The 12,331-nt window shown below is 39.4% G+C and overlaps 1 long non-coding RNA gene across 1 annotated transcript in view; it reads left to right on the forward strand.

The window, feature by feature from the left end:
* Positions 1 to 12,331, forward strand: part of LOC133748552 (uncharacterized) — a 232,065-nt gene that overhangs the window by 21,675 nt on the left and 198,059 nt on the right. The window contains exon 2 of the long non-coding RNA XR_009864466.1: positions 9,864 to 9,911. This is a non-coding gene — a long non-coding RNA (uncharacterized LOC133748552). The remainder of the gene's footprint in view (positions 1 to 9,863; positions 9,912 to 12,331) is intronic.

Consider the following 12,331-nt stretch of genomic DNA (forward strand, 5'->3'; position numbering starts at 1 on the left):
AAAAGGAAGACCTTTCTCTCTGTCTCTCTCTCACTGTCCACTCTGCCTGTCAAAAAAATAAAAAAAAATAAAAAAAAAAACCATCTATATTTTATACATATCTTGTTCTTTTTTTAAAAAAAATGGCATCTGCTTGCCTTTTCAAAAAAGATTTATTTATTTGAAAGGCAAAGTGACAGAGAGAGAGAGAGAATCTTCTATCCACTGGTTCACTCCCCAGATGGCCAGGGCTGGTCTGGGTCAAAGCTAGGAGCCAAGATGCCATCTGGGTCTTCCATTTGGGTGACAGGGGTCCGTGTGCCATCCTTTTGCTGCTTTCCCAGGCGCATTAGCAAGGCGCTGGATCAGAAGCAGAGAAGCTGAAACTCAAACTGGCACCCATGTGGGATGCTGGCATCACAGGCAGCAGCTTTACTTATTGTGCCACAATGCCAACCCCTAAACTGTAACTATTAAAAGAAACTCAGTCTTGGCCGGTGCTGCTGCTCAATAGGCTAATCCTCCACCTGCAGTGCCGGCACACTGGGTTCTAGTCCCGGTCAAGGCGCTGAATTCTGTCCCGGTTGCTCCTCTTCCAGTCCAGCTCTCTGCTGTGGCCTGGGAGTGCAGTGGAGGATGGCTCAAATGCTTGGGCCCTGCAGCCGCATGGGAGACCAGGAGAAGCACTTGGCTCCTGGCTTCGGATCAGCGCGGTGCGCTGGCTGCAGCGCACCGGCCACAGTGGCCATTGGGGGGGTGAACCAATGGAAAGGAAGACCTTTCTCTGTCTTTCTCACTGTCCACTCTGCCTATCAAAAAAAAAAAAAAAAGAAAGAAACTCAGTCTTTTAACAAGGATGACATCAAAGGCATGACCTTCACATCCACTGATAAAACCCAAACATTGATCAAAATGTGAATTCAGAGGGAATTTCAACAATGGATCAAGTATCTATGAAATCTCTTTCATTTAAACTTAATATCATATGAAAAATGAACCACCATCCTGTGGTTCTTAATAGGTCCAAGATACCAACAGTCAAGTAGAAAGATAGAAAGAAAAGGAAAAGGTAACAAATTTAAGAATGTCAAGGAAAGACCCATGGGTATGGCTGTTAAACTAGAGATTTGAGTGAAATAAAACAGACTAAAATTGCATGTTTTGACTTAGTAGATACACAATATTTTTCCAAAATGGTTACACCAATTTACATTCCCACATATAGTTTATCAGTCTTTTTATTTTTGGTTTATTTTGGGGTATTATTAGTAGTGATTAGCATTTCTCTGATGTCTCATGAGCTTGAGCTTACTTACATTTTCTGAATGTTTGCATTCGTTTTTTGGCTAAAATGTCTACTTTTAACTATTTTGGTTGTTTTGGTTGTTTGACATTCAGGTACAGTAGTTATTCTAAGTTTACACTTCAAAGAATTATTTTGGGGCTGGCTCTGTGGTTAGTGGGTAAATTTCGCCACCTGTGGTGCTGGCATCCCATATGGGCACCAGTTCGAGTCCCAGCTGCTCCACTTCTGATCCAGCTCTCTAGTATGGCCTGGGAAAGCAGTGGAAGATGGTCCAAGTGCTTGGGCCCCTGCACCCACGTGGGCAACCCAGAAGAAGCTCCTGGCTCCTGGCTTCGGATCAGCACAGCTCCGGCCATTGTGGCCAACTGGGGAGTGAACCAGCAGGTGAAAGACCTCATTCTCTCTATCTTTCTCTCTCTCTCTCTCTCTCAGCCTCTCCTTCTCTCTCTGTGTAACTCTGACTTTCAAATAAATAAATTCTTTAAAAAATTATCATTTATTTTACATATGTAAATACATTCAACTCAAGATATAAAACACTTCTAGCATCTAATAAGATTTCCTGTGTTCATTTCCAGACATAACTGGCCCCCGCTTTTTTCATTTTCCTTTAAAGATTTATTTATTTACTTGAGAAGTAGAGTTACAGGCAGAGAGAAGGACAGACAGAGAGGTCCTCATCTGCTGGTTCAGTCCCCAAATGGCTGCAACTGCCAGAGTTGGGCCCATTCACTGCAGGTGAATGCTTAACCTACTACTCCACACCACCAGCCCCATCACTGTCCTTTTTCTTCCCAAAGATAACCACAGTTTTGTTGTTGCCAACTTTAGTTTATTTAAAAGTATGTGCTACTTTGTGTCCAATTTTTTAATTTAAAATCAATGATGTTATTGTTTGTAGCGATCTTTTACTCATCTTCATTGATGTACAGTACTGTTGTATGCATATACCACAGTTTATTCTCTTCTTCTTAGACATTGAGATTATGCCTAGTTTCTGGCTATCCAGATTACAGCAGCTATAAATATTCATACATACTAGAAGGAGGGTAATTTTTCTGTTATAGTGATTTAAAGATATAGATATTTATATGGATTGTTTTGCTTAGATCTTCCATGTTCTTTTGTATTTTTTTTGTAAATCCATTTTGTACTGAACTATGGTATGTTGATGTCTTCTATTTGATTTCCTTCTTGAATCTTTATTTCTATGCAATTCTGTTTTATCAGAGTAGTTCCTATGTTATTCAGTGGATAGATATTCATAACTATTGCATATTGATTGTGAATTGGGGGCTTTAGATCACAAACTATTCTTTTTGTACATAATGATTTTTTATCCCAATTAATGTCTACTATCGGGATTACAAAATCAATTCATTTATGTTGAATCCTTTTTCCATCTCTCCCTCTCCTTCCTCCCCTCCCTCCCTCTCCCTTTCTCTCTCTCTCATAACAATTATCTCAAAACATCTTTTCTCTCATTTTACCCTCTTTTGTTTCCTGGCTGTTTTCATGCCTTTGTTCAATGACACATATTTTTAGTAAACCTTTTTCTCCCTTGGGAATTTTATAATTCATTCTTCATTTCTCAAATAATACTGTCTTTTTCTTCTTAATTTCTTGTATGAGACCAGTTACCTCTCATTTTACATATTCCTCAATTTTGCCATTCTGTATGAATTGTTGAATGTTTATGTCTTATTTTCGTTAACAAGGAATCCCAGTTTATATCGAATGAGGAGGTTTATAAAGTTTCTTCTTCTCTATTTTGTTATAATGAAGAGAATTTCTTTAATTTATAGAGCTTTTGTGTGTGTGGTGGGGGGAAAAGATGACAGGATTTAGTGTCCCTCATATTGTGATTGTCTTTTATTTCTGTAAGACCATTACTTTATTTCTTATTTTCTTCTTGTTACTTCTCTTTACTACCAAATATCAAAAGGGTAGCTCTTCTAAATCAAATCTCCTCTCCCCTAGAAGTGATATTTTCCCAAGATTGTCTATTCTGTTTCTTGCAATTGCAAGTCCTATTCTTTTGATTCTAACAATAGCAAGCATTCTGATCTAACAGGCCACAGACCTGATTTTAGGATTTTTCATTTTCTAGTACTCATTTTATCACTCCCAAGCCTTGCTTCTCCTCTCCTCTTTTCTACATGATCTCTTTATCTCTTCTCTAGCATGGGCTCCAGAGATGGTTTCTGCATTTTTGTATTCATTTCTCTATTTGTATGTTTTTAAAGTTCAGCTTGTTCTTTGATTACCCTATAGATGTAAGTATTTTTTCACTCTTTATTTTTAGAGTTTTGTGGTGATTATGTGGAGACATTTGGAATTAGATATTTTCCAATTATTTTATGGGAAACTGGAGACCTTTTCCGTTTTCTTGAAAATACTAGCCAAAGAAATCTTGAAGTCCAGATGGTCTGATGGTTTGAATGCCTATTTCTCCTAAAGTCTCTTTCCTTTATTTTTTTTCTCTCATAGTTTTTTCTACTAGTATGCCTTGTAATTGTCAACTGAATGTCAGATATTAAATGCAACTTTTTGAGAATCTGGATATTATCTTTTTCTTAAGAGAGTTTGTTTTGCTTCTGGCAAATAGGTAAATCTTGGTTGCTTTAGTAGCTGTTTTTTTTTTTTTTTTACTAATTATAATGTTTTACTAATTATTCTTCTTGAGAAGGTTAGTCTGTTCTTGATTAATTTGCCATAGCCTTTCCACTGAGGTTTTTTTTTTTTTTCAGTTACTATATATTTAATTTGTGTGTCTTTCAAAGCTTCTAGATCATTCTTTTTTTTTTGTTTGTTTCTTTTTTTTTTTTTTTACAGGCAGAGTTAGACAGTGAGAGAGAGAGACAGAGAGAAAGGTCTTCCTTTTACCGTTGGTTCACCCCCCAAATGGCCGCTACGGCCGGCACACTGTGCCTATCCGAAGCCAGGAGCCAAGTGCTTCCTTCTGGTCTCCCATGCAGGTGCAGGGCCCAAGCATTTGAGCCATCCTCCACTGCCCTCCCAGGCCACAGCAGAGAGCAGGACTGGAAGAGGAGCAACCAGGACAGAATCTGGCGCCCCAACCGGGACTAGAACCCGGGGTGCCGGCGCCACAGGCGGAGGATTAGCCTAGTGAGCTGCGGCGCTGGCCGGTCATTTATTCTTATTTTTTTTTTTTTATTTTTGACAGGCAGAGTGGACAGTGAGAGAGAGAGACAGAGAGAAAGGTCTTCCTTTTTGCCATTGGTTCACCCTCCAATAGCTGCCGCGGCCAGCGCGCTGCGACTGGCACACTGCGCTGATCCGAAGGCAGGAGCCAGGTGCTTATTCTGGTCTCCCATGGGGTGCAGGGCCCAAGCACCTGGGCCATCCTCCACTGCAATCCTGGGCCAGAGCAGAGAGCTGGCCTGGGAGAGGGGCAACCGGGACAGAATGCAGTGCCCCGACCGGGTCTAGAACCCAGCGTGCCGGCGCAGCAAGGCAGAGGATTAGCCTATTGAGCCGTGGTGCCAACCCGGTCATTTATTTTTAATTTCTTCTTCTGTGGAGATATTTCCACACTGCAAAAAATATTTTAAATAGATTTGGTTATTTTATAATATATGTTTAATAATCACAATAAATGAAATCACTACAGGTTTGTTTTTGTTAATTTTTTTCCACAATGCTTTGTTTCTTTGTGGACTAATTATTCTACTGGATAACATTTGTGTTTGCTTTAGTATACCACCAAGGGACACTGCAAATTGGGCACTATTTTATGCTTAAATTTTTTGTTTTGTTTTGGTGTGATTTGGTTTTTTTTGGACCTATTCAGATGATGTGAACTTGGGCTATTTATCTACTTGAGAGACATTATGGTTGCAACTACTTAGGGTTCTATGTTTTCCCAACTTTGCTTAATGGCAAGGCAACTTCAAGGCAGGCTTTGTTTGCAGACTGCTAGACCAAGATTGGTGGGTCACTTTAATCTTAGGTGGAGGTAACCCTTTGAGTATATACCTTTATGAGAAAAAAGGTTCCTCTTAGCTTTTAAGGTAGTGTTTATTTTTGTTTTCTCTATCCTTCATTCCAAAATCTGTAGATCTAAGATTGTGGTCAAAATGGCTGACTATCATAGCTTCAAGTAGATTCAGCACTCCGTGTGCTATCTCTAAGTTCCTACTTTCACTTAGGTTTTAGATTGGCAATCTTACTCTTTTTTTTTTTTCTTTTAAAGATTTATTTATTTATTTGAAAGAGTTACAGAGAGAGAGAAGGAGAGGCACAGAGAGAGAGAGAGAGAGGTCTTCTATTTGCTGGTTCACTCCCCAATTGGCTGCAGTGGCCGGAGCTGTGCTGATCCGTAATCAGAAGCCAGGAGCTTCCTCTGGGTCTTTCCAGTGGGTGCAGGGGCCCAAGGATCTGGGCCATCTGCTACTGCTTTCCCAGGCCATAGCAGAAAGCTGGATTGGAAGTGGAGCAGCCAGGTCTCGAACCAGTGCCCATCTGGGATTCTGGCACTGCAGGCTGCAGCTCTACCCGCTGCGCCACAACACCGGCCCTTGCAATCTTACTCTTACAGACTTCCGAATGCTCTTAAGATATTTTTGAATTTTATCTTGCATTTTTAGTTGTTCTCTTTGATGGACTTTGTACTCTAGTCCTCCTTGTTGGCTAAAACAGAACTTTTTATTTGATTATAAAACTCATAGATCTATGTATCAAGTCTTTTTCACTTAACATTTTCTTCATATACATGCACAATATAAAGTTCATTTTTACTTTTGGTGTGGGATTGTATTTATTATTTCTAACATTTGTTAGAATTCATGAATCCCTTAAATAGTTTTCATAAGATCGAGATTTAGGTAATAATCAATTTATCTGAGATATTTCTGTAATTCTAAGAATGTATTCATATGTAAGTCAAATTTTCTTTAATAGTGAAAAGTAAATAAAGATATAACATGAAGAGCAGGAATAGTCCCCCCCCTTTTTTTTTCAAAAAAAAGATTTATTTTATTTATTTGAAAGACAGAGAGAGGTAGAGACAGAGAGAGAGGTCTTCCATCCACTGATTCACTCCCCAGATAGCTGCAATGGCCAGAGTTGCACCGATCCGAAGCCAGGAGCCAGGAACCAGGTCTCCCATGTGAGTGTAGGGGCCCAAGGACTTGGGCCATCTTCTACTGCTTTCCCAAGCCATAGCAGAGAGCTGGATTGGAAGAGGAGCAGCCGAGACTCAAACTGGCGCCCATATGGGATGCTGGCACTTTAGGCCAGTGCTTTAACCAGCTGCGCCACAGCCCCAGCCCTTAGTTCCCCTTCTAATTTGTTTACTCCTTAGTTCTCCATTGCCTGAGTGGTTAGACATTTGTTAAATTGATAAAAGTTTTTTAGAATTTGTGTACTCATGCTATTAAGTATTCTAAGTAATTTCTTCTTTTTTATAAGATTTATTTTTATTTAATTTGAAAGGCAGAGTTAGGAGGAGAGAGAGAGACAGAGAGAGACAGAGATTTTCCACCTGCTGGTTCACTCCTCTAATGGCTGCAATGGCTGGAGCTGGGCCATACCAAAGCCTGGAGCCTGGGTATTCTGAGTCTCCCATGTGGGTGCAGAGGCCAAAGCACTTGGGCCATCCTCTGCTGCTTTCTCAGGTTCATTAGCAGGGAGTTGGATTAAAAGTGAAGCATCCGGGTCTTGAACTGGCACCCATAGGGCATGCTGCATCTCAGACAGAGGCTTAACCTGTCACTCTACAATGCCAGCCCCTCTAAATAATTTCAAAATTGATCTTTTTTAAAGCATGAAGCCCCAAAGATAAGAGCCTGTTTTAAGATGATTTTAAAATAGATTCCTATTATGAAATAGTATCAATAAAGGATGACTAAGATATTTTATGTTAGAGTAATACATAATTTTAATGTTTCAATAATATTTGACTTTGTAAATAAATATTAAAAGTAATCATCTCATGATATTTTAAAAAATTTGCTATCTTCTTTCCCCAGAAAGCGTAGTAAGTGAAACCATTACTCTTTTCTAATCTTCATGAATAATTTCTTACTGGCCTTGGGTGAGAGGCTATTTTCAAGGCCATCATGTGATATCTGCAAAGGTACAGTTTACATCTTATAGCCTAGGCCTCTTGTGAAAGCACTTCTAAATTATGGAAGTAAAGAGTTTATGCTTGATCTTTGGATAATTTCAGTTGTAGACTTTAGAATGAAGCAAGTAGCAGAAAAAAAGGATCCTTATTAGAAACATAAAACCTACTGACTGCATCTTGGCTAGTGTTCCCTTTTTTCCAGTAAGCTGTCTGCTATACAGAGGTGTATAACCCTAATGGCTTGTTGTATGCCATTAAAAGGTATTGTACACTCATAAAAGAATGACATTTTGATCAATGCTGTTAAAAGAATTACTGTCTTGACACAGAAAAGCTTTCCTGCTGCAAGTTTAAAAATATGCCTTTAAAAGCTTTTTATTGAATACCTTTGCATCCCCCAGAAATGTGCCATTTTGGCATGAGGTTACTCTGAAGTATTCCACATTATAACTTAAATGTAAAGCCTCCTATTTACCATTAGAAGAGGCAGAGTCAAACAGGTATTTCCCTACCAAATGGAGCTTAAAGACTTGGTAGCATCTTAAACCACTGTATCTATCTAAAATAGGATTTTTGTAAAGAGAAAGCTGAAAACTAAATTATTCCTTTTTATTTTGTGAGGTATTGATTTTTTCATGCTGTTTTGTTTAAACTTTGTGGTTTAATTTCCCTTTGGATTTAGGAATTATGCCTTTCCACCCAGTTCAGAAATAGATCTTTTCTAATCACCTGGGAATTGGTTCTCTTAAATGGTGATATGTTAGATGTGGTTTTCTGCTGTTTCTTTTTCTTTTATTATATTTTTGATTAGGAAGTTTTGAAAACCATGTCATAATAGACACTATCTTCCAAAGCTAAAGTTTTTTTTCTGTACACAGCTGATCTTTTAAAGATTTTTTAAAATGTATCATTGCATGGGCTGGCTCTGTGGTGTAGCAGGTAAAGCTGCCACCTACAGTGCCAGCATCCCATATGGGCACCAGTTCTAGTCCTGGCTACTCCTCTTCCAATCCAGCTCTCTGCTGTGCCTGGGAAAGCAGTAGAAGATGGCCCAAGTCCTTGGGCCCCTGCACTCATGTGGAAGACCTGGAAGAGGCTCCTGGCTGCTGGCTTCAGATTGGCAAAGTTCCAGCAGTTGCAGCCATCTGGAGAGTGAATCAGCTGATGGAAGACCTCTCTGTCTTTCTGCTTCTGCCTCTCTGTAACTTTGCCTTCCAATAAATAAATAAATCTTTTTTAAAAAGTATCATTGCTATAATTTTAGCTTTATTTTGTACTTTTTAAGCTGTTTCCTATTACCTAATATGTGACTTTATTACTTTTTTTAAACTTATGAATTCAGCATTTAAAATCTAATACTCTGAGGCCGGCGCCATGGCTCAACAGGCTAATCCTCCGCCTTGCGGCGCCAGCACACCAGGTTCTAGTCCCGGTCGGGGCACCGATCCTGTCCCGGTTGCCCCTCTTCCAGGCCAGCTCTCTGCTGTGGCCAGGGAGTGCAGTGGAGGATGGCCCAAGTCCTTGGGCCCTGCACCCGCATGAGAGACCAGGAGAAGCACCTGGCTCCTGGCTTCGGATCAGCGCGATGCGCCGGCCGCAGCAGCCATTGGAGGGTGAACCAACGGCAAAAAGGAAGACCTTTCTCTCTGTCTCTCTCTCTCACTGTCCACTCTGCCTGTCAAAAATAAAATGAAAAAAAAAAATCTAATACTCTGAAAACCATTATTTTCTTAAATAGTTTGATACAGGGTGATTATTTACTGGATATGTTTGAAATTTTATACTTTTCAGATCTGATGTTTAATCCTGATCTAATAAACTTTTCAGTGATTTCAGGGTATGGATGTATTTTAAGATAGATAACATTGATTTTTATATAGCAAGTTTGTCAGTAAGGGATAGCAGTGTGTTTATTACTTAGTAGGCACTAAATGCCAGGTAATTTATACATATTTACAATCCTTTTTTTTTTTTTTTTTTTTTTTTTTTGACAGGCAGAGTGGACAGTGAAAGAGAGACAGAGAGAAAGGTCTTCCTTTACCGTTGGTTCACCCTGCAGTGGCCGCTGCGGCCAGCATACTGCACTGATCTGAAGCCAGGAGCCAGGTGCTTCTCCTGGTCTCCCATGTGGGTACAGGGCCCAAGGACTTGGGCCATCCTCCACTGCCCTCCCTGGCCACAGCAGAGAGCTGGACTAGAAGAGGAGCAACTGGAACAGAATCCAGCGCCCCAACTGGGACTAGAACCCAGTGTGCCGGCACTGCAGGCGGAGGATTAGCCTATTGAGCTGCGGCGCCATATTTACAATCCTAGAGCTTGTTAATTTTCAGGTGCCAGGTTATGTGCTGAAGTAGTTCCCATGCCTCACAAGTTACAGAACTCAATCAAATAATGAGTAATTTGTGGAGTTTGAATTCAAACATATGTAGTCTGACTCTTAGCTATTGTGCTATTTTAATCTGTTTTATATTTGTCTGTTTGTTTTAGGTTGTATTATCCCAATTTTAGAAATGAAGAACCCAAACCTCAGACAGAGTAAGTACTTTGCAGGATGATATAGTGACGGAGTGGCAGAGTTGGCATTTGAAACAAACTCTATTAGATTTCAAACTATATTTCCTATTATGGCATACTAGTTACTTTTCCTTCAGTCTTTTCATTGTACCCCTTCCTCTTAATTACATTTGTGTATTCAAACAGAGTAGTTATTAGCAATCTTAGATGAGAAATTTGTCTCATGATTTTTTTAAGTTGTTTAATTAAAAAGCAGAGTTATAAACAGAGGGAGAGAGAGAGGGAGAGAGAGAGAGAAAGAGGGAGAGAGAGAGAGAGAGAGAGAATTTCCCATCTGCTGGTTCATTTCCTAGATGGCCACAATGGCCAGAACCAGGCTGGAGCTAGGAACCAGGAACTTCTCAGTCTCCCGCGTGGGTAATAGGGACCCAGTCACTCGGGCCATCTTGTGCTACTTTCCCATGACCTCAGTAGGGTGCCAGATTGGAAGCGAAGCATACAGGGCATGAGTTGATTCTCATGTGGGATGCTGGCATTGCGAGTGGTGGCTATAATTATGGTTATCTTATAATATAACCTGCTATAATTATGACATGGGCCCCTGACTCATGATTTTTTTTTATGATTTGGAGAAAAGCATATTGAAAAGACAGATAATTAGACTCTCAGATGTGAATTCTTGACCTATCTCTGATTCTGGCCATATGAGTTGTACTACATGATTTTAAAGATTTCCTCAAACTTTCAATATAACTTGACTCTATTTTGATTTAATGTTTACACCTGTTCTTTTTATTTTGGGTACAATTTTATCTCTATGTCAACCCATTAGATACTAAATTTTATTAATGTTTTTGGGCAGGAAGCTCTGATTTTCATTCTTTACTTACATGATTACATCTAATGTTGAAATTCTATAATGAGAAGGAATTCCACATAAAGAAGTAATCAATTTTATTTCAAAGTCACTCTTTTAAACTACTTAAGAGACTCATAGTTTTTACAGTCAAAGATAATGATTGTGGAGATTTAGATATAAGAGATGAATAAAACCCTGCTTTATAAAACAATGTTTCTACCAAAGAAGATAGAAATAGGCAACTGCCAGCTTCAAAGTTCTTGTCAGTTCTTAACTGGATAGCAATGCTTTTAGAAATAATAATAGTAATAGATATTGATAATTATATGTTATTATACTAAGAATTTTGCATACATTTATTATTTAATACTCATGAAAATATTGTGCAATAGGTGCTGTTTTTTTTTTTCTTCATTTTGAAGATTTATTTATTTAATTGAAAGAGTTGGAGCCTGCGCTGTGGCGCAGCAGGTTAATGCCCTGGCCTGAAGAGCCAGCATCTCATATGAGTGCCGGTTTGAGTTCTGGCTGCTCCACTTCCAGTCTATCTCTCTATTGTGGCCTGGGAAAGCAGTAAAAGATGACCCAGGTCCTTGGGCCCCTGCACCCGACTGGGATACCCGGAAGAAGCTCCTGGCTCCTGGCTTCAGATCGGCACATCTCTGGCCGTTGCAGCGATTTGGATAGTGAACCAGCAAATGGAAGACACCTCTCTCTCTGCCTCTCCTCTCTCTGTGTAACGCTGTCTTTCAAATAAATAAATAAATAAATAAATAAATCTTAAAAAAAAAAAACCTAACTCAAAGTTAAAAAAAAAATAGAGTTGAGAGAGAGTGAGCGAGAGACATAGGGAGATCTTCCATCTGCTGCTTCACTCCCCAAATGGCTTCAATGGCCAGGGCTGGGTCAGGCAGAAGCCAGGAGCCAGGAGCTTCACCTGAGTCTCCCACGTGGGTGCCAGGTGCCCAAGGATGTGAGCCACCTTCTGCTGCTTTTCCCAGGTCATTAGCAGGGAGCTAGATTGAAAGTGGGGCAGCTGGGAAATGAGCTGACACCTGCTTGGGATGCCTACATCAAAGACATTTGCTTTATCCATTATTACCACAAAGCCAGCCCCCCTCAGTAGGTGCTCTTACTATCTCAATTTTACATACCAAGAAACACAGAGTTAATAAAGTTAAGCAGTTTTCCCCAAGGTTACTTTGTTGATAAGTAAGTGAAACTGATATTAAAACCAATAGACTGCCTTAGACATTTTCCTAGTATTTAGAAAATGTAATAGTTTTAAGAGGTTACCTGTGATAAATGCTTAATGATATGATTCTGATTTAAACATGAGACCTTTTAGAAGGGAGTAAGTGTGATAAGTTGTGAAAAATGGCAGTTTCCAAGTTCTGAGATTTGTTTCCTGCCATTTACATATATTAGTGATATAGCCATGAAACATATAATACTACTGGACAAGTGTAAAATACCTCTTATTTTCTGAAGATTTAATGACTTCATTATGTATCAGAAAAATAGTGTTTGGAGTTTGGGATATAAATGGATGAGAATATGTCTGTTTTAACAAATAATCACA

Source organism: Lepus europaeus, chromosome 19 (genome assembly GCF_033115175.1).
Source record: "Lepus europaeus isolate LE1 chromosome 19, mLepTim1.pri, whole genome shotgun sequence".
NCBI lineage: Eukaryota > Metazoa > Chordata > Mammalia > Lagomorpha > Leporidae > Lepus > Lepus europaeus.